The sequence below is a fragment of the Sus scrofa genome, chromosome 8 (assembly GCF_054392235.1).
Source record: "Sus scrofa isolate SSC_HxYL_T2T_F1_AM1 chromosome 8, Sscrofa_HxYL_maternal_Yorkshire_Landrace_v2.0, whole genome shotgun sequence".
Lineage (NCBI taxonomy): Eukaryota > Metazoa > Chordata > Mammalia > Artiodactyla > Suidae > Sus > Sus scrofa.
In genome coordinates this window covers 31,130,916-31,150,378 of record NC_139390.1, presented here as the reverse complement: position 1 = coordinate 31,150,378, position 19,463 = coordinate 31,130,916, and the positions used below count along the sequence as shown (strand labels likewise).

The 19,463-nt window shown below is 43.5% G+C and overlaps 1 protein-coding gene across 3 annotated transcripts in view; it reads right to left on the bottom strand.

The window, feature by feature from the left end:
* N4BP2 (NEDD4 binding protein 2) overlaps positions 1 to 6,997 on the bottom strand; it is a 78,743-nt gene extending 71,746 nt beyond the window's left edge. For 2 of the 3 annotated variants that reach the window (XM_084971766.1, XM_084971770.1), the window contains exon 1: positions 6,815 to 6,997. The gene's annotated coding sequence lies outside the window, so the exon portion shown is untranslated. Of the gene's footprint in view, positions 1 to 1,555; positions 1,621 to 6,143; positions 6,314 to 6,814 lie in introns of those variants that run through there. The other variant, XM_084971771.1, reaches the window with a different exon arrangement.
* Positions 6,998 to 19,463: the final 12,466 nt, after the last annotated feature.

Genomic DNA, 19,463 nt, shown 5'->3' with positions numbered 1-19,463 from the left:
CATTTTCCTTCCCCGCAGGGAAGGAAATTACAACTACCAACCACCACCCAACAAAAAGCTTCCATCCTCTCCTCTCTTCTCTCTAAAAACTCTTTAATTCTAGGGAGTTCCCGTCATAGCGCAGCAGAAACAAATCCGACTAGGAACCATGAGGTTGCAGGTTCAATCCCTGGCCCTGCTCAATGGGTTAAGGATCCAGCACTGCCATGAGCTGCGGTATAGGTCACAGAAGTGGCTCAGATCTGGCATTGCTATGGCTGTGGCATAGGCCGGCAGCTGTAGCTCCAATTATACCCCTAGCCTGGGAACCTCCATATGCCCCAGGTATGGCCCTAAAAAGCAAAAAAAAAAAAAAAAAAAAAAAAAAACCTCTTAATTCTGAAGTTCCCATTATGGTTCAGTGGTAATGAATCCAACTAGTATCCATGAGGATACGGGTTTGATCCCTGGCCTCGCTCTTGCCGTGAGCTGTGGCATACATAGGGTGGCAGATGCAGCTCTGATTTGACCCCTAGCCTGGGAACATCCATATGCCACATGTGCAGCCCTAAGAAGCAAAAAAAAAAACAAAAAACAAAAACTTCTAATTCTAAAAAGTTCAAATTCCTGTATTGGCAAAACTGTTTGAAAGCTGATTTCTCAATGTACCCTGAATTGATAACAATGAAGAGAATTCTTCACTCAGACTATCTAAACTCCTATTATTTCCTAGACAGTTTCTTTTTCTTAAAATAAAAATAGTTTACATCTGTTGTTTCAACTTCCCACTTTCTGTTGACTTCTTCATCCAACACAATCTGCCCTCCATATCTACTGGGTTTTTTCTGCCCACTCTTTCTTAGACTCTTTTATTGACGCCTTTTCTTCTGCTCACTCCTTCAGTGTCACTGCTACCTTGGGTTCTGTTCCCAACCTTCTGCTCCACTAGCTTTTTCTAGTCCATCCCAACCCATGGCTTCAATACCTCTGGCTCTAGCCAAGAATTCTCTCCCAAACTCCAATAGAGTTAACTGCCCAACAGACATATCCACTTGGGTATTACTTTAAGCCCGAGAGTTCCAGCTCAAAATGCTTCAGCGACTCCATAGCTTTCAAGATCAGGCTCAAACTCCTTGGTAAAGCATTCAAGGACCTCTATGCTCTGGCCCCTTACCTACCCTTACCCTTCTCTTCCTCTATCTCTCCTCAAGTACTCTCCACTCTTCCTGTGTCTAATTATTTATCTCCCACACAAAGTAGGCCATTTCCCATCTTTGCGCCTCACATGTGCTCTCCCCAAAAGTCCCTCTACACTATCCCATCAAACCATATTTCTTAGCTTAATTAACTTTCTTTCAGGAAAGTTTCCCACTATCCTAAAGTCTGATTTACACACAGCTTCCACTGCATCCTAGATACACCTCTATCAAAACACCTTTGTATTTATTTGTATACTAGTCCATAGGCATCCCACAGATAACGTGTTCCTATTTAGCAAACAAGCGCTTAATAAATATTTGTTAAATGCCAGCATGAACCAAAAAGCCAACCTAGTTCTTTAAAATATTGGACTTACCATGTCAATACCTGGAATACTCAGGTCCGTAATACAAGGCATCACTTTCCCATTAAGTAAAATATCTAGGAAAATAAATGTAAAATCAGAAGGGTGGGTGAGAATTAGAATGGATATTCTTTGTGTCTGCCCAGGACTCCTTCTCCTCCCCTACTCCACCAGGGGTCTGATTTCTGCTACCAGACCCCTGGCCATGTAAGTCAGCACATCACATGATCTAGGCTGAACCAGGCATAGTACCTCATCCCCTCAGCTGGCAGGAATTGGTCAAGGGATAGGCATGTGATGAAATCTATCTAAACAGAGCCTTTGACATGAGGCTCTAAGTAGATAAGCCCGTGCTGCCAAGAACCAGGTACCATCATGCGAAGCAGCATATCCACAGTAGAAGACATGGTGCCAGAGTGCACAGGAAGGATCTACCTCTGGGCAAGTTCCCACGTTCACTCCTTATGGCCATCTCTATCCATTCGATTTTTGTTAAATGGTTATGAATCAGTAACTTTGTCATCCATAGGCTATTTCAAACTGTATCTCTGTTATTTGCAATCCAAAAAGTCCTAATAACTAGAGGAACGGAATAAGATGGAAACTACATTGAAGCTGTAAAAGACCTACTGAGTATGCCCTTCCTACTTAGAAAACTTTCATCGAATGTAATGTCTTTCTCTTCCGTATGAGGTAAACCCCAAAATCACTATTTATTTCCCTTTTAAATACACTCAGTGAAAATTACATCATTTTTTAAGATAGGTGATGTGCCTCTTTCTTTGGTTACACCCTAGCCAGCACATGGTGAGAGGACAACAAGCAATTACAATGAGAATATAGAGCACAAAGGAAACAAGCAGAAGGCTGGCTTCCTAGAAAGGTATCCCCTCTATGGACACCTGGAAGATAAGTATGAGTTAACAAAACCAAAGGGAACTAGGAAGGCATTCCAGACAGAGAAAAGCTTCGGTACTCGGGTCTACCTTTAACAGACTTGGCATCTTGAGGGAGAAATGCAAGAAATGGAGTATGACCAGCATATTGAGAGCAAAGGGAGAAAGTGACAAGAGGATGAAGAGGTAAACAGAAGCCACACCATGGAGATTCTGAAAGCCAAATTAAGAAATTCTGATTTTATCCTGAAGGCAATGAAAAGCCACCAAAAAAAAGTTTTTAAGCAGAGGAGCTACAGGTTAAAGGTGTGAGACACATCACTCTAGTTGCGGTGGCGAAATGGCTTGGAAGCCAAGACTGACAGCAGGGATAACTAACTACTGAGGAGGCTACTGCAGCAATTGAGGTGAGAGATGATGCTAACCATGGAGCAGGATGGTAGCCTTAAGAAGAGAAAAGGGGAGTTCCCATCATGGCGCAGTGGTTAACGAATCCGACTTGAGGTTTCGAGTTCGATCCCTGGCCTTGCTCAGTGGGTTAAGGATCCGGCATTGCGGTGAGCTGTGGTGTAGGTCAAAGATGTGGCTAGGATCCTGCATTGCTGGGGGTGTGGTGTAGGCCAGCGACTACCACTCTGATTAGACCCCTAACCTGGGAACTTCCATATGCCATGGGTGCAGCCCTGAAAAAAAAAAAAAAAATACAAAAGGAAAGAGAGGAAAAGATGATAGCCCATGTTTCTGCCAAGTTATTATCAGCAGTGCCTACTATTTACTGAATTCTTACCACACATGCATTATCTCATTCAATCATCCCCTATAAAGAAGACAGGGAAAAGCAATTTGTGTCTTTTTTCTTTTTTTTTTTTTTTTTGCTTTTTGGGGCCACAATCGCAGCATATAGAAGTTCCCAGGGTAGCAGTCGAATCTAATTGACAACTGGAACTCCTGTCATATTTTGGTTTTGAGGTTGGAAGAAGGAAGGTTGATAATGACTATAGTTTGGGATCTGCTCAATTTGAGGTACCTACGGGAGAAAACAAATGAATAAGTCATGAAGATACTTGACATAATGAGTCCAGTTATCAAGAAAGAGCTTTAGGCTGGAGATAAGAGAATTATCAGCATGTAGAAACGAGGCGAAATATTTTTTAAAGTAAAATATCTCCTTTGTTCATGACAATATTTATTTAATACCTACAAACTTACAGCTCTGGGACTAGTGTTGGGGGAAAAAAAGTGAGTAAAAGTCAGTGAAGCTTACAGTTACCACAGAGAGGAGATAGCTCAATTTAGCAACATATTGTATAATAGAAATATACATATATATAGTATAACGGAAATATTACATTAAAGGTTCAGAGGTAATAAAATAAGTAAGTGATAATCTCTGCTGAGGTAAAGAAGGAAAGAACACTACACCAAATACCATCTAAATCTTGAAGAAGGTTAGCAGTAAGGTGAAGAAGACAAGGAGAATAGTGAAGACACTATAAGCAGAAGAAACAATAAATTCAAAGACAAAAGAAAAATTTTTTTAATTTTAAAATTTTAAAATGCTTTAGAACAGAGAAATTAAATATTATTCATGTCAGTCTCCCAAACTCTTTTATTTATTTTCTTTTTTTAGGGCCACACCCACAACGTAAGGAAGTTCCCAGGCTAGGAATCGAGAATCAGAGCTGCAGCCATCAGCTTACCCACAGCCATAGCAACGCAGGATCCAAGGCTCGTCTGTGACCTACACCACAGCTCAACGGCAACGCTGGATCCTTAACCCATTGAGCAAGGCCAGAGGCCAGGGATCGAACCTGCACCCTCATGGATATTAGTTGGGTTCATTTCCGATTTGCCAAAATGGGAACTTCCTCCCAAATTTAGTGAATAGAGTGGATATATTTAAAAAAAAAAAAAAAAAAGTTTAAGACACATGGGGGAAATTAACTACTAAACACTAAATCATATGAAACAACATTATGCAACTAAATGGGACAACCACAAAAATCCAACAAATGATAAAAAATTATTATTTAAAGTCAAGAGTTGATATAATCCTAATGACATTTGGCTTACTCATTTTCTTCCATGGTAAATACTGAAAGAAAGCTCAATCTCTTCTTTAATTCCCAATAAAACTACCAAGGCCATCTAATAATGCAATCTGTTAAAGTTTAATGTTTCACCTGACAAACTTGAGATTCTTCCCAAGATTTACAATGTGAATTTGCATATAAAAAGCTGAATGGGGGAGTTCCCTTGTGGTGCTGAAATGAATCCAACTAGTAACCATGAGGTTTCAGGTTCGATCCAGGGCCTCACTCAGTGGGTTAAGGATCTGGAGTTGCCTTAAGCTGTGGTGTAGGTCACAGACACGCTTGGATCCCACGTTGCTATGGCTGTGACATAGGCTGGCAGCTGTGGCTCCAATTAGATCCCTAGCCTGGGAACCTCCATATTCCGCAGGTGCAGCCCTAAAAAGCAAAAATAAATAAATAAATAAAAAGCTGAATGGAAGGAGTGCAAAAATGGTGGCTATTTTCTAAAACTTACGTTGACTAATACGTGGTTACTGCTTTGCATATCAAAAGACATGCATCACCATAGACAATCATGAATAAAAGGGAGATTTTAGAAGAAAAATTTTCAATAGCACTTAAAAAACATGCACCTACACTGATCATATTTATTTAGCCTCTATTGTGTGCAGATATGATGCCTAATTTAATACAGGAAAAAAAATTTCTTTACCATTAACTTAAGCCCATTTTTTTCTATTTAGTCCACTGCTTGGTCCTCTTTGCCTTTCACAACAACTAAAGTCAACAGGTGCACAAATTGACATTCATAAGTACTAAACGCTGATTTGACCTAGGTTTTATTTTATACCTTAGTCTTTTCTCATGAACTAAAATGTAGCATCTTTGTAGAAAAGCAGCCATTTCTTTCCTGTTCTTTTCATCACCACCACCACTGCAGCCCCCCATCCTCACTCAGCCACTTGAATAATAAAGGCTCTGGCATAGGAAAAAAAATTGATTTAATTCCTAACCTTTAAAAACAGACAATGTAAGATAACTGAACCATGCTGATAATCAAAACACATGATGTTTACATTTCTTAAAGCGTTTAAGAATTCTTTCATTGAAAATTGAAGGATGAGGGCTGAGTTACGAGAGAGCTGGGTGTTTCAGAGACAAACAATGGAAATAATAAAAACAGTAAGAAAAGGCTGCTGTGGAGATGAAAAGAATTTTTAAGTGAGGGAAAGAGGCAGCTGCAAATCAGTCATTGTTTTCTGAGAAGCCAGGTTCATCTCCAGGATTTTCTTCTCTGAGCTCAACCAATCCCCACCTTTTCTGAGTTAACCAGTCTCCAGGCAAGCAGCGCTTCTTGATTGGCTTAAAGATGTCGAGTAGAAAAACCAGCCAATCCTGCCTTCAAGTCAGAACTGTGCTATGGAGACATTACAACCACTGCATGGCGAGAATGTGTACAAACCTGTCCGTGCCACAAATATCAGATCCTAGTTCTAGAGACTGTTGCCGAAAGAAAGATTCTTTAAAGCCAACACTGAGCGTGATCTACACTTTTTTAAATAATTACTCTAGCTCTCTTTATAAGAGAGGACCCCCCCCCCCCAAAAAAAAGACACGTTTTAACCAAAAGAGCTTAAGGAATAAACTGCCCCGGGTCAGATGACTCACTCTATCGAAGGATTTCCAAATGGACCTCTCTCGGAGAGGGTCCGGATCTCAGCAGGACTCAAAGCGAGGATCAAAGTTGCCGTGGGGGAGGGGGGGGGGGAACGAGGATCAAAAGGGCACAGACCCCAGGAACCGTGAATGCCTCCCAGCAGTTTCCAAAATCGAAACGTGCGATGTGAAAGGTTGTGTTTGGATTTCGAGAAGTGAGTAAATAAACGGCCCTGCAAGGACTACGTGCTCGGGAGGGTGGCCCGAAGTTGCAATAAGGCTCCGCCTGGGAAAAGCTCCGGCGCTCGGAGGGCCGCGAGGTCAAGTCCCCGCGGGAATCGACAGGGAGGCCCCCGGGGGGCGAGAGGGGTGTGTCAAGGGCCTGGAGGCCCGCCAGGGACTAGGAGGCAGGGGAGGCGACCGCGGCCCCCGCCTTCGCCCGACCTCGGGCAGCACGCCAGGGCCCGCCTCTCGCCGACGCCTCACTCCCCTTCCGTCCGGGCGGCCGGGCCCGCGGGCCGGACTGGAGGCGGCCCGAGCCGGCCTCCCACGTTCGGGGACTGAGATTTCGGTCGCAGCGCCGCCCGCTGCTGCCTCAGGCCCTCCGCTCCGGTTCGGGGACCCCGGGATCCTTTCCCTCCCGGACCCTCTCCCCGGCCCTGCCTCCCACCCGCTGCCTTTACCTGCTCCAGGAGCGGGCGGAGGGCGTCGAGGCCGGGGCCGCGTCGTCGAGTGTGCGACGCGGCGCCGCGGGTCCGCAGCCCTTTCCCGCCGCCGCCACTGCGCTCTCCGGCGCGGTGCAGGGCTGGCGAGCAGCGACGGCCGCGGGGGGGAGACGCGCGGCGAGTGCCGGGCGGGGAGACACTGCCGCTCTTCGTCCGGTCGGGGAAGAGCAGCCTCACAGCAGCCAGCCGCGAGGGGGCGGGTGGGCGGCCGAATGGGGAGGGGTCTCGGGGAACAGGGAATGGCTGCCACGTCGCCCAGGTGGATCGCCGCCCTCCGCCTCCCCCACCCCCGCTGGCTCCCCGCCGCGACCTCTGGTGCGTCCCCGAGGTCTGCTTGGGCGTCTCGGCCGGCCCGGGCGACCCCTGCCCGCCGGCGCTCCCGCCTTTCCCGCTCCCTAGCGAGCGAGTCCTGGCCTGGCCGGTTCTGCCGCATCGGACCGGTCTTCCCGCCACCCCGCACCTCCGCCAAGAAAGCTCGCCCGAAAGCCTGACGTCTTTTCCCCCTTCCCTTGTCCTGGGGTCACATGGAGGAGCAAGCCCTTTTCAATGGGTCGGAGTTTCGGGAAGGCGGGAGCCGTTTTGAGCTGGTGAACGTAGCACTAAGGGGCCCGAAATTTCTGCGGAAATAAGCGGCGCGGTGGACCACAGCCGTTTCTAAACCTCGCCACTCTCTCAAGCCCCAAAGGCAAAACAGCAACACAAGGTCGTACTCGCTGGTCTAGGCGGGGGAGGAAATGAGAGTGGGGCGGGCCCGCCAGCGCGCGGGTCCCGGCAGCAAGTTGGGAGGGACCGCGGGACGAGCCAGGCGGCCTCGGCGTGGCCTAACCGGACTGTTGAGTCGGGAGGTGCAAGGCCACGGCGACTGCAGGCGCGCGAACCCCGCCCCCGCGCGCGCCACGCTGCCCACCGAAGGTTTCCGGGAGCGCGGCCCGCTGCCCCTCTGCGCGCTCGGGCGGCCGCCTCGGAGCCGAGAGACAAAGGGGTCGGCTGCGGCCCGGACCAGCACTGCCCGGCCCCCGCTGGCGTTGCCAACGCGCTGTCTGAACACGCTGGCAGAAGCACAAAACGAGTGCATGTTTGCAACGTAGAACCGCAGGCGCTGGCCTTTGCCCTGCTTAGAGCTTCAGTTTTCAGGTGCCAAAAAAAGCAAAGATGTTTTCCTCCCTTTTACGATCGCTGTGTTATTACACCGTGCCCCAAGTCTGCTCCTTTTTTCTTCCTCCTAAACCCTGCTTCCCTGGGTTTGTTTCTTCTCTGTTCTGACGTGAAATGTTCAGTGTTTTCAGGTACACGAATTTTTCACACTTGCTTACTGGTGGTGGTGATTACGCTTATTCGTTTTTTCCTCCCTCGGTTCCCTCCCTTTGCAATTACTTTTTATTCCACCATCAGTGTTTTTTCGTAGAGAAAAGAATAAGCCCCTGACAGAGTAATCCTTTGCATCGAAGAATCTCTGTTCATGTTGCTATGGTAATCGCTTTAAACAGAGTGTAAATTTGGGGAAATGCAAGTGAATTTTTATCTTCATATAAGTCCAATTGGAACACCGACTCACGAAAACATTGTAGTGGTTTTTTTCAGAAATCAGAAATATTTAATAGGAAAGGTAACTTTTCTAATGAAACCAACCATACAACTTTTTGTATTTTTAAAAGTCCCTTGAGCCCCTGTTAAGAAATTACAACACAGACATCTCTATTAATACTTTCAGTAACTTGGAAACAGCAAAAATTTTAACAAAGTACTCAGAATCTCAAGATTTAAGTAGCTATTGCTGAGAACCTAACATTATCTCTGCCTTTGAACAACCATTAAAAGTGACTAATAAAGTGATATATGCCACTTTAGGAATGAAAGAACCCTAGTAATTATAAACTTCAAACAAATCTAGCAAGTTAATATTGAGTTTGTTCATATGAAATGTGTTCACCATAATAATAAAAACTGGCAATTAAATTGTTGATTTTTCCATTAATCACATCTTAGATCTGAACAATAAGAAGAAAATATTCTTAACATTGGAAATATATTTCAAGCCAGCAAGATATAAACCAGGCTGAATATTTAAAGGGAAAAAAAATGTTTGCTTACTATGCCAATAAAAGAAAAACATCTGAAAGTTTTGAAAGTTAGACTCAAATGAAGAACAAAGCAATCTTTACTCAGCATTCACAGGGCCAGCCTTCCTTTGTGAATATTTACAAAGATTTCCTTCTTCCTTATTGGTTTAAATTCTAAGCCAATAGGAAAAGAACACATCTTTTAAAGAATGAGACATAGGCATTAGGTTAAAACACTGGATAAATGGATTGTTTATCAGGCTCATTCTCATTTGAGTTCATGTATCTTTTAATTTCAAAGAGGAAATTTAAGAATCTTTGAATTATCGAGTATCTTGATGTACCTTAATTGCCAAGGTGCTACTCCTGCTCATACTCTGCTCTCTGTAATCTTCCAGTTGGTTATGTTACAATATTTAATTCTCTAAAATGCCAGATGAATCCAAGGAATGGCAAAATGCTCCCACTTAACACTAAATACAATGAGCCCTGGCATGTCTTTTTTTTTTTTTAAACACTATTTTTAAACTGAAGAGACCTAGATTGATTGATTGATTGATTTTGTCTTTTTGCCATTTCTTGGGCCGCTCCCGCGGCATATGGAGGTTCCCAGGCTAGGGGTTGAATCGGAGCTGTAGCTGCTGGCCTAAGCCAGGGCCACAGCAATGTGGGATCCGAGCCGCATCTGCGACCTACACCACAGCTCACAGCAACGCCAGATCCTTAACCCACTGAGCAAGTCTAAGGATTGAACCCTTGACCTCATGGTTCCTAATCAGATTCATTAACCATTGAGCCACAATGGGAACGCCCCCTAGCATGTCTTTAAATGAAAGATTGGCCTTTATGGAAATAATAAAGTTTGTATCTTGGGTTTTTGTATATAAAATGGCCAGTGCATTATAAATAAATCTTTTCATAATATTTGTCTAAAGCATCTTTTGTCTGTTTAATGACTAAATTCTAAACATGCTTGTTGGTTTATGTTAAGAACAATAAGTATGATTTCTTCCCAGTCAAAAATAATCTGTGCTATTTTTTCATTCCTATACTTTAATTTTGACTTGGAGCATTCTGCTTAGTTATAATTATTTACATGTTTATAATCTCTCTTAGTAGATCATTAATTCATTGAAGATAGATAGGTCCTATTTCCCATTCAGCCTTGTATTTCTCACTACCAAACTCAGAACTTGTACAAAATAAATACTCCTTAGACATTTGAGGAGTGAAAGAATCAACATTCCTCTATGACACAGCATATGGTAAATCACAAGAAAGTCTGTTGTGGGATTTTTTTTCTCTTTAACATAATGGCCGATAAATACTTGTTCTCATTCCCAGTTAAACTTAGAATAACATTTTGCAAGAACTTTACTAAAAGAAGGTAAGGACAAACATATTTTAGAACGTCTGTATTTCTCAATTTTATATCTGGTAGAAACTGAATAGCAGGTAATATTGTTATTATCTAAAGTAAATAGTACGGATGGATTTATCTCTATAAAAGATTTCTTTGCCACACTCAACAGGAGCTGCAAGCTCTGTGGCCATGGGAATATTACTTCAAGCCTTCTAAAACTCAGTTTTCTCATCTCTCAAATGGCATTCATTATATCTACTTTCTAATTAATTAAAATGATAAAAGCATGTAAAAGTAAAGACTCAATAAATGGTAGTCACTACTTGCAGATATTAGTGAATTCAATCAGGAAGAAAAGTAATTTTTGTGCAATTATTTATAAGACTTGCATAAAGTGCTGTTTTTGCTTTTATGTTTTTTTAAATGAAGAAATAAATATCCTAAGGGAAGGAAGAGGATACTAAGAACATCTACCAAGAGGAGATAACTTCTAAGAATTAAAATTTGCTAAAAGAATAGATCTTGGAGTTCTTATCGTGCCTTAGTGGTAACAGACCTGACTAGTATCCATGAGGATGCAGGTTCGATCCCTGGCCTTGGCTCAGTGGGTTAAGGATCTGGCTTTGCTGTGGCTGTGGTGTAGGCCAGCAGCTGTAGCTCCGAATTAGACCCCTATTCTGGGAATCTCCATATGCTGCAGGTGCAGCCCTAAAAAGACCAAAAAAAAAAAAAAAAAAAAAGAATAGATCTTAAGTGTTCTCAGCACACACATGCACAAAATCTGACTGTGAGAAGTGATGGAATGTATTATAGTAAGCATTTTACCATATATACTTAAATAATCATGTTATACATTTTAAGTATGTACATTATTGTCAATTATATCTCCTAAAGCTGGGAGCCGGGGGCAATCTCCTGTTGAAAAAGCAGATATAACAGCCACAACCACAACCAAAAAAAAAAAAATTCTTTAGCATAGTTTCCAAACCCTGCCACTCCTACAGAAAAGGACTTCAAGTAGATCTCAAGCCTAGATCCACTGAGTGATGCTTTTGAGAAATTTATCTTTGCTTTACCCAGTTTCTCTATAACTAAATGAGCAGACATGGGGCAGTCTCCAAACTTGACAGGAAAAAGTAGAAATGGACTTGGAAAAAGATAGTGTTTTTCTTTTTTTTCTTTTTCTTTTTTCCAAAAAGGAAAAGCACCTAAGGGAACTAAAACTGCAGGACAGATGGCAAAAACAGCATCCTTGTGCCCTGGATAATCCTTTTATGAATGTGATAGCAACCACAGTTCTGTCTCTGCGAGCAATTTTTATAGGAAGCCATACTTCAGTCCAGAAGCATATTGTGGTAGCTCCAGCTTTATGTAATTGTAAGATTTCATTTCATTTGCCAGTCAGAAAACATCATATCCTGCAACCATACTAGTTGACATTTTTCTGTCAAACTGACATTATTCTTCCATTTGTGACAATCACACATTTGCCAATACATCCCGCTTCCAATGGTGTTGAACCGTTAGCTAACCTAGTCATTTGTCTTCACTTAGCTATGTCCTTTACAAACCTAGTTCAAATGCCCTTTCTCCTGTAAAATTTTCCCAGATGGCCCAAACATAATGAACTGCTTCATCTGCTGTGCCCACAGCAGTTTGTATATATCTCTCTTATTCAGTTGCATAAAAGAGTGTGCAACTGTGAATTTGGAGTTCTCATGGCACAGTGGGTTAAGGATCTGGCCTTGTCACTGCGGCAGCTTGAGTTGCTGCTGTGGCACACTTTCAATCTCCGCAACTTTCACATGCCACAGGCAACGCCAAACAACAAACAAAAATAAATAAATAAACTGTGAGCTCCTTTCCCCTAGACAGAGATATATATCCCCAGTGACTAGAAGACATTCTCTATACACTGAAGTGGATAGGATACCTCCTAGCTCACAATTTCCCTTTAGCTTTACTCACCCCCACTCCATAAAGTGAACTCCAGGGTATTAAAAAATGACTCTGGGGAGTCCCCTTGTGATGCAACAGGTTAAGGATCTGGTGTTGTCACTGCAGCAGCTTGGGTTGCTGCTGTGGTGCGGTTTGATCCCTGGCCCAGGAATTTCCACATGCCGTGGGCACAGACAGGAAAAAATAAATAAATAAATAAATAATAAAAAGGACCATTTACCTGGTCACAGTTACTTAACCAAGGGTAGATGTCTTAATCCAATTAGCCCCTTCCTGAGAAATTTTAGAATTAGGACAAAGTCAAAAAGTAGGATTTGTGGTGGGGGGGCAGGGGCCAGGGGGGAGTAGTACTGGTAAAATGAAAAAACAAATGATAAATAAGGAAAAAGTGCAATTCATATCAGAGACAAAGGATTGGTTTCCTCTGACATACAAACACCTAGAAATCAATAAGAAAAAGACCAACTTGGAGTTCCCCGTTGCGGCTCCGCATGTTAAGAACCCAACATGGTAACGGTGAGGATGCGGTTTCTATCCCGGGCCTTGCTCAGTGGGTTAAGGATCCAGCATTGCTACAAGCTGCAGAGTAGATTGAAGATTCAGCTTGGATCCTGTGTTGCTGTGGCTGTGGTGTAGGCCTGCAGCTGCAGCTCTGATTTGACCCCTAACCTGGGAACCTCCATAAGCTGCAGGTGCAGGAAAGAAGAAAAGAAGGTGAGAGGGAGGGAGAGAAAGAAAAGACCAACAACCCAAGAGGGGGGAAAAATGGACAAAGCATAAAGAAGACTGCAAAAACAGAAAAAGAAATACAAATTACTCTTAAAACTTTATACACACCCATACAAATATACTCTCTGTTTTTTTAATGCAGCATTAAATTCCAAAATTTGAAATCCTATTATATAAAAGAATGATGACATTCTCTGAGTGCTGATACTGTATGATCTCCAGGATAAACTGCTCATTGAAAAAATATGTTTATGGTATACTGCCATTAGTGTAATTCAGTGGGAGGAAGGGGATAGATAGATTTGTCATAAAATTTCTTTGGAAGGATATGGAACAAACTGGTACCATTGGTTGCCCTTGAGAAAGGGAACTGAGTAGCTAGAGGAAAGAGGCTAGAGAGATTTTTCACCATATTTTTCTGAACCAAAAGAATCTATTTGCTATTTACGGGAAAAAAAAAATTAAGTAGGAGTAAAACATTTGGGATTCTAGGAGTTCCTATTGTGGCGCAGCAGAAATAACCCCAGACTGGGAACCTCCATATGCCTCAGGTGCAACCCTAAAAAGACAAAAAAAAAAAAAAATTGGGGATTCTAAAGAAATTCAGTTTCTTTGTGCAAATGAGCCTATATGGGGTTAACTCAGGAGCTGGGGGAACTATATTTTGCATGAAATCTGGGGAGCAAAGGAAGCTGTCCTAGAGAGAAGACTGAAGCAGACAAGCAGAAAAGATATTGGAGAGATGGAGAGAAAGTATTGTCTGGGCTTTCAACAATTTGGTACTAGGTTTTTTGTTTTTGTTTTTTGGTTTTTTTTTGCCATTTTGTCTTTTTTCAGGGCTACACCCTTGGCATATGGAGGTTCCCAGGCTAGGGGTCAAATCCAAGCTGTAGCTGCTGGCCTACACCACAGCCACAGCAACACTGGATCTGAGCTGCATCTGTGACCTATACCACAGCTCACAGCAACGTGGGATCCTTAACCGGCTGATAGAGGCCAGGGATCGAACCCAAGTCCCCATGGATGCTAGTTGAACCACTGAGCCAGGATGGGAACTCCAATTTGGTACTAGTCTTTCCTGGGACCAGCTGCATCCCTCCCATTGGTCTCTTTAAAACATTCCTATAGGAGCGTCATGGCTCAGCAGAAACCAATCTGACTAGGATCCATGAGGACGCAGGTTTGATCCCTGGCCTCACTCAGTGGGTTAAGGATCTGGCATTGCCGTGATCTGAGGTATAGGTCACAGACATAGCTCGGATCTGGTGTTGCTATGGCTGTGGGGTAGGCCAGCAGCTACAGCTCTGATTCGACCCCTAGCCTGGGAACCTCCATATGCTGCAGGTGTGACCCTAAAAAGACCAAATAATTAATTAATTAATAAAATAAATAAAACACTCCTATATTCTTTTTTCTCCCAGTTTTATTGAGATACAGTTGACATATAGCACTGTATAAGTATAAAGTGCACACCCTAAGGACTTGATGGAACGTCATGAAATGATTACCACAATAAGTTTAATGAGCATTCATCATCTCACATAGATATAAAATACTGGAAAAAGAAAAAAAAATTTTTTTTCCTTGTGATGAGAAGTCTTAGGATTTGCTCTAGCAAATCTTTTTGTATGTAACACTCACCAGCGCTAATTGTATTAATCATGTTGTACATTCCATCCCTGGTTTTCATCTTACGACTAGAAGTTTGTACCTTTTGCCCACCTTCATCCTGTTCTTCCTTCCCCACCTCCTGCCTCTGGTAACCACAAATCTGATATCTTTTTCTATGTGTTTGTTTTTTTGAAGTACAATTGACCTACAACGCTGTTAATTCTTGATGCACACCATAGTGATTGGTTTTTCTGTTTTTTGGTTTTTTTTGTCTTTTTGCCTTTTCTAGGGCCACACCCACGACATATGGAGGTTCCCAGGCTAGGGGTTCAATCAGAGCTGTAGCCGCCAGCCTACACCACAGCCACAGCAACACGGGATCCCAGCTGCATCTGCGACCTACACCACAGCTCACGGCAACACCAGATCCCTAACCCACTGTGCCAGGCGAGGGATCAAACCTGCAACCTCATGGATCCTAGTAGGATATGCTAACCACTGAGCCACGACGGGAACTCCCTGGTTATTTCTATACATTCCAAAATACTCACCACAGTAAGTCTAGTTACCGTCTATCACAGGTACTACATTATTATTGGCTGTATTCCCCACACTTACATTGTATCCCCGTGACTCATTTATTTTGTACCAGGAAGTGTGTTCCTTTTATCCTCCCTCACCCCTTTCACTCATCCCCCCACCCTCTTCCCCTTAGGCAATTACCTATTGTTCTCTGTATCGGCTCCATTCTGTTTGTTTGTTTTAACAATTTTTTTGGCCATCCCACAGCATGCGAGAAAGTTCTGGGCCAGGGACTGAACCCACATCACGGCAGTGAGCTGAAGCCACAGCAGTGACAACACCAGGTCCTCAACTGCTGAGCCACCAGGTAATTCCTGTTTTGTTTTTGTTTTTGTTTATGGCCACACTCACAGCATTTGGAAGTTCCAGGGCCAGGGGAGCCACACCTTTGACCTATGCTACCGCTGCAGCAACGCCGGATCCTTTAACCCAGGCCTCCACAGGGACCGGATCCACTACATTTGGATTCTTAACCCTCTGTATCACAGCAGGAACTTCCTGTTTGTATTTTAGAGTCCACATACAAGCGAAATATTTGTCTAAGTCCATCCATGTTGCAAAAGATGACAAGATTTCAGTTTTCTTTATGTTGAGTAACATTCCATTGTATATTTATATATATCACTTTTTGTTGTTGTTGTTGTTGGAAGAGATTTATTGAATACACTGCTAAGGGAAACCGTTGGCAGGAGACTTCATCTGCCCTGCGGCAGTGGTTTGGGCTCTTTTTATCGAGGGAGCTGGCTTCCAACCATCTTCTCAGTTCCCACCATGCAAATAAGGGATTGAAACATGGCGGTTTTGGTTGGCTGACATTCCAGGCCGCTTATTAAGTCACTTGGAGGTTAACGCAGAATGGCTTGTGTGTAAGATGGCTTCCACATTTCCCCCGATAGATCGACAATGCTAAATCTTTGGCATTGGAGGTCTCATCTTCTGCAGCTGCTTTGTGCTGAGCAGGGGCGATGTACTGGCCCTTCCTAGGACTGACAGTCCATCAAAGCCTCTATGTGCCGGTAGATTGGAATAAAAGCCAGTTTGGTAAATTTAGGAGCTTGGTTCTTGGTCTAAAGGGCTCAGAGAACATGGATTTTCTGGTAAAAGGAGTTGGAAACCTTGTCAGAGCATCATCTGAAGATGGAACTCTTGGCTTCTGGAAGAAACGAGATCAGTAAAAGAAGTATTACAACCAGGGGCCCAAGCAAGGTAAGAACCAGATTAGGTTTAGTAACAATTTTGATTATGGTCCAGAGCCCGCCTGGGCTACTCTGTCCAAAGGAATGAAACAGCTCAGCATATGCTATGTCTTCTTTATCCATTCATCTATCTATGGGTAGTTAGGTTGCTTCTAAATCTTGGCTATTGTGAATAATGCTGTAATAAATGTAGAGATGCGTATCTTTTCTTTTCTTTTCTTTTTTTTAGGGCCACACCAGAGGCATATGGAGGTTCCCAGGCTAGGGATCAAATTGGAGCTGCAGCTGCCGGCCTTCACCACAGCCACAGCAAGGCCAGATCCAAGCTTGTCTTTGACCTACACCACAGCTCACAGCAACGTGGGATCCTTAACCCACTGAGCGAGGCCAGGGATCAAACCCGAGTCCTCATGGATCCTAGTTGGGTTTGTTACTGCGGAGCCACAACAGGAACTCCCAGTGTGTATCTTTTCAAATTAGTATTTTTTTTTTTTTTGGAAAAATACCGAGAAGTGGAATCGCTGAATCATATAATAGTTCTATTTTTAATTTTTTGAGGAACCTCAATACTGTTTTCCATAGTGGCTGTACCAATTTATATTCCCACCAACCCTTTCCTTCACATTCTTGCCAACACTTGTTATTTGTTCTTTTTTGTTTTGTTTTGTTTTGTTTTTTGTCTTTTGAGGGCTGCACTCTCGGCATATGGAGCATCCCAGGCTAGGGGTCTAATTGGAGCTACAGCTGCTGTCCTAAACCACAGCTACAGCAACCCCAGACCCCTAACCCACTGAGCAAGTCCTGGGATCAAACCCGCCACCTCATGGTTCCTAGTCGGATTCGTTTCCCTTGCATCACGACAGGAACTCCTATTTGCTCTTTTTGATAATAGCCATTCTGACAGGTGTGAAGTGATAACGCATTATGGTTTTGAATTGCATTTCCCTGATGATTAGTTGTATTAAACATCTTTTCATGTGCCTGTTGGCCATCCGAATGTCTTCTTTGAAAAAAATGTCTATTCAGGTTGGTTTGTTTTGTTTTGTTTTTTGATATTGTTTGTATGAGTTCTTTGTATTTTTTGGATATTAATCCCTTATCAGTTACATTGTTTGCAAATATTATCTCTTATTCAGTAGGTGGCCTTTTCATTTTGTTGATAGTTCCCTTCACTGTGCAAAACCTTTTTAGTTTTTTTTTTTTGTTGTTGTTTTTTTTTTTTTGTCTTTTACCAGGGCTGCACCCATGGCATGTGGAGGTTCCCAGGCTAGGGGTCGAATCGGAGCTGTAGCCACTGGCCTACACCACAGCCACAGCCTCGCGGGATCTGAGCTGTGTCTGCAACCTACACCACAGCTCACGGCAACCCGGACCCTTAACCCACTGAGCAAGGCCAGGGATGGAACCTGCAACCTCATGGTTCTTAGTCAGATTCGTTAACCACTGAGCCATGACGGGAACTCCCAAATTTATTTATTTATTTTTTTATTTATTTTTTTTTTGTCTTTTTGCCATTTCATGGGCCACTTTCGCGGCATATGGAGGTTCCCAGGCTAGGGGTCCAATCGGAGCCATAGCCACCAGCCTACGTCAGAACCACAGCAACGCACGATCCGAGCCGCATCTGCGACCTACACCACAGCCCACGGCAACGCCGGATCGTCAACCCACTGAGCAAGCGCAGGGATCGAACCCGCAACCTCATGGTTCCTAGTCGGATTCGTTAACCACTGCGCCACCACGGGAACTCCCTTTTTAGTTTGATGTAGTTCCATTTGTTTATTCTTGCTTATGTTTCCCTTGACTGGGGAGACAGATCCAAAAAGAAAATCTCGCCAAGACAGATGTCAAAGAGCATATTGCCTATGTATGTTTTCTTCTGGGAGTTTTATAGTTTCAGGTCTTACATTTCACTCTTGGGGTTCCTTTGTGGTGTGTTGGGTTAAGGATCCAGCATTGTCACTGCTGTGGTTCAGGTTTGATCCCTGGCCCAGGAACTTCCACATGACCAAGAAAAAAAAATGGCATTACTATATCACCTTTTAATCCATTTTGAGTTTTTGGGGAGGGTGGAGGGGCGGGTGGGCCACACTTGCAGCATGTGGAAGTTCCTGGCCCAGGAATCAAAACTGAGCTGCAGTTGCAACAGCACCACAGCTACAGCAACAACAGATCATTAACCTGTTGTGTCACACAGGAACTTCCTAGAGTTGATTTTTTAATGTGGTGTGAGAAAGCAGTCCAGTTTAATTCTTTTGCACGTAGCTATCCAATTTTCCCAACACCATTTATTGAAAAGATTGTCTTTTCCCCACTGTATATTCTGGCCTCCTTTGTCATAAATTAACTGACCATCTAAGTAAGTATGAGCTCACTTCTGGTTTGTCTATTCTGTTGCATTGATTTGTGTGTCCATTTTAGTGTCGATACACTGTTTTTGATTACTGTAGCTTCGTTGTATAGTTTTTTTTTGGTTTTTTTTTGTCTTTTGTCTTTTTGTTGTTGTTGTTGTTGTTGTTGTTATTGTTGCTATTTCTTGGGCCGCTCCCGCGGCATATGGAGGTTCCCAGGCTAGGGGTCCAATCGGAGCTGTAGTGGCCGGCCTACGCCAGAGCCACAGCAACGCGGGATCCGAGCCGCGTCTGCAACCTACACCACAGCTCACGGCAACGCCGGATCGTTAACCCACTGAGCAAGGGCAGGGATCGAACCCGCAACCTCGTGGTTCCTAGTCGGATTCGTTAACCACTGCGCCACGACGGGAACTCCGTTGTATAGTTTGAAATCAGGAAGTATGATATCTCCAGCTTTGTAAAAACATTCCCGTATTCTTATAATCAATCTCTCCCTTTTTGGTCTAAGCTAGTTGAGTTGTTTTCTGATCATGGCATACAAAAAGAGTTCAATTATCAAAGTAGGTTTTCTGGTGTTACCGTCGTGGTGCAGTGGTTAACAAATCCGACTAGGAACCATGAAGTTGTGGGTTCAATCCCTGGCCTTGCTCAGTGGGTTAAGGATCTGGCGTTGCCGTGAGCTGTGGTGTAGGTCACAGACGTGGCTCAGATCCCTCGTTGCTGTGGCTCTGGCATAGGCCAGTGGCTACAGCT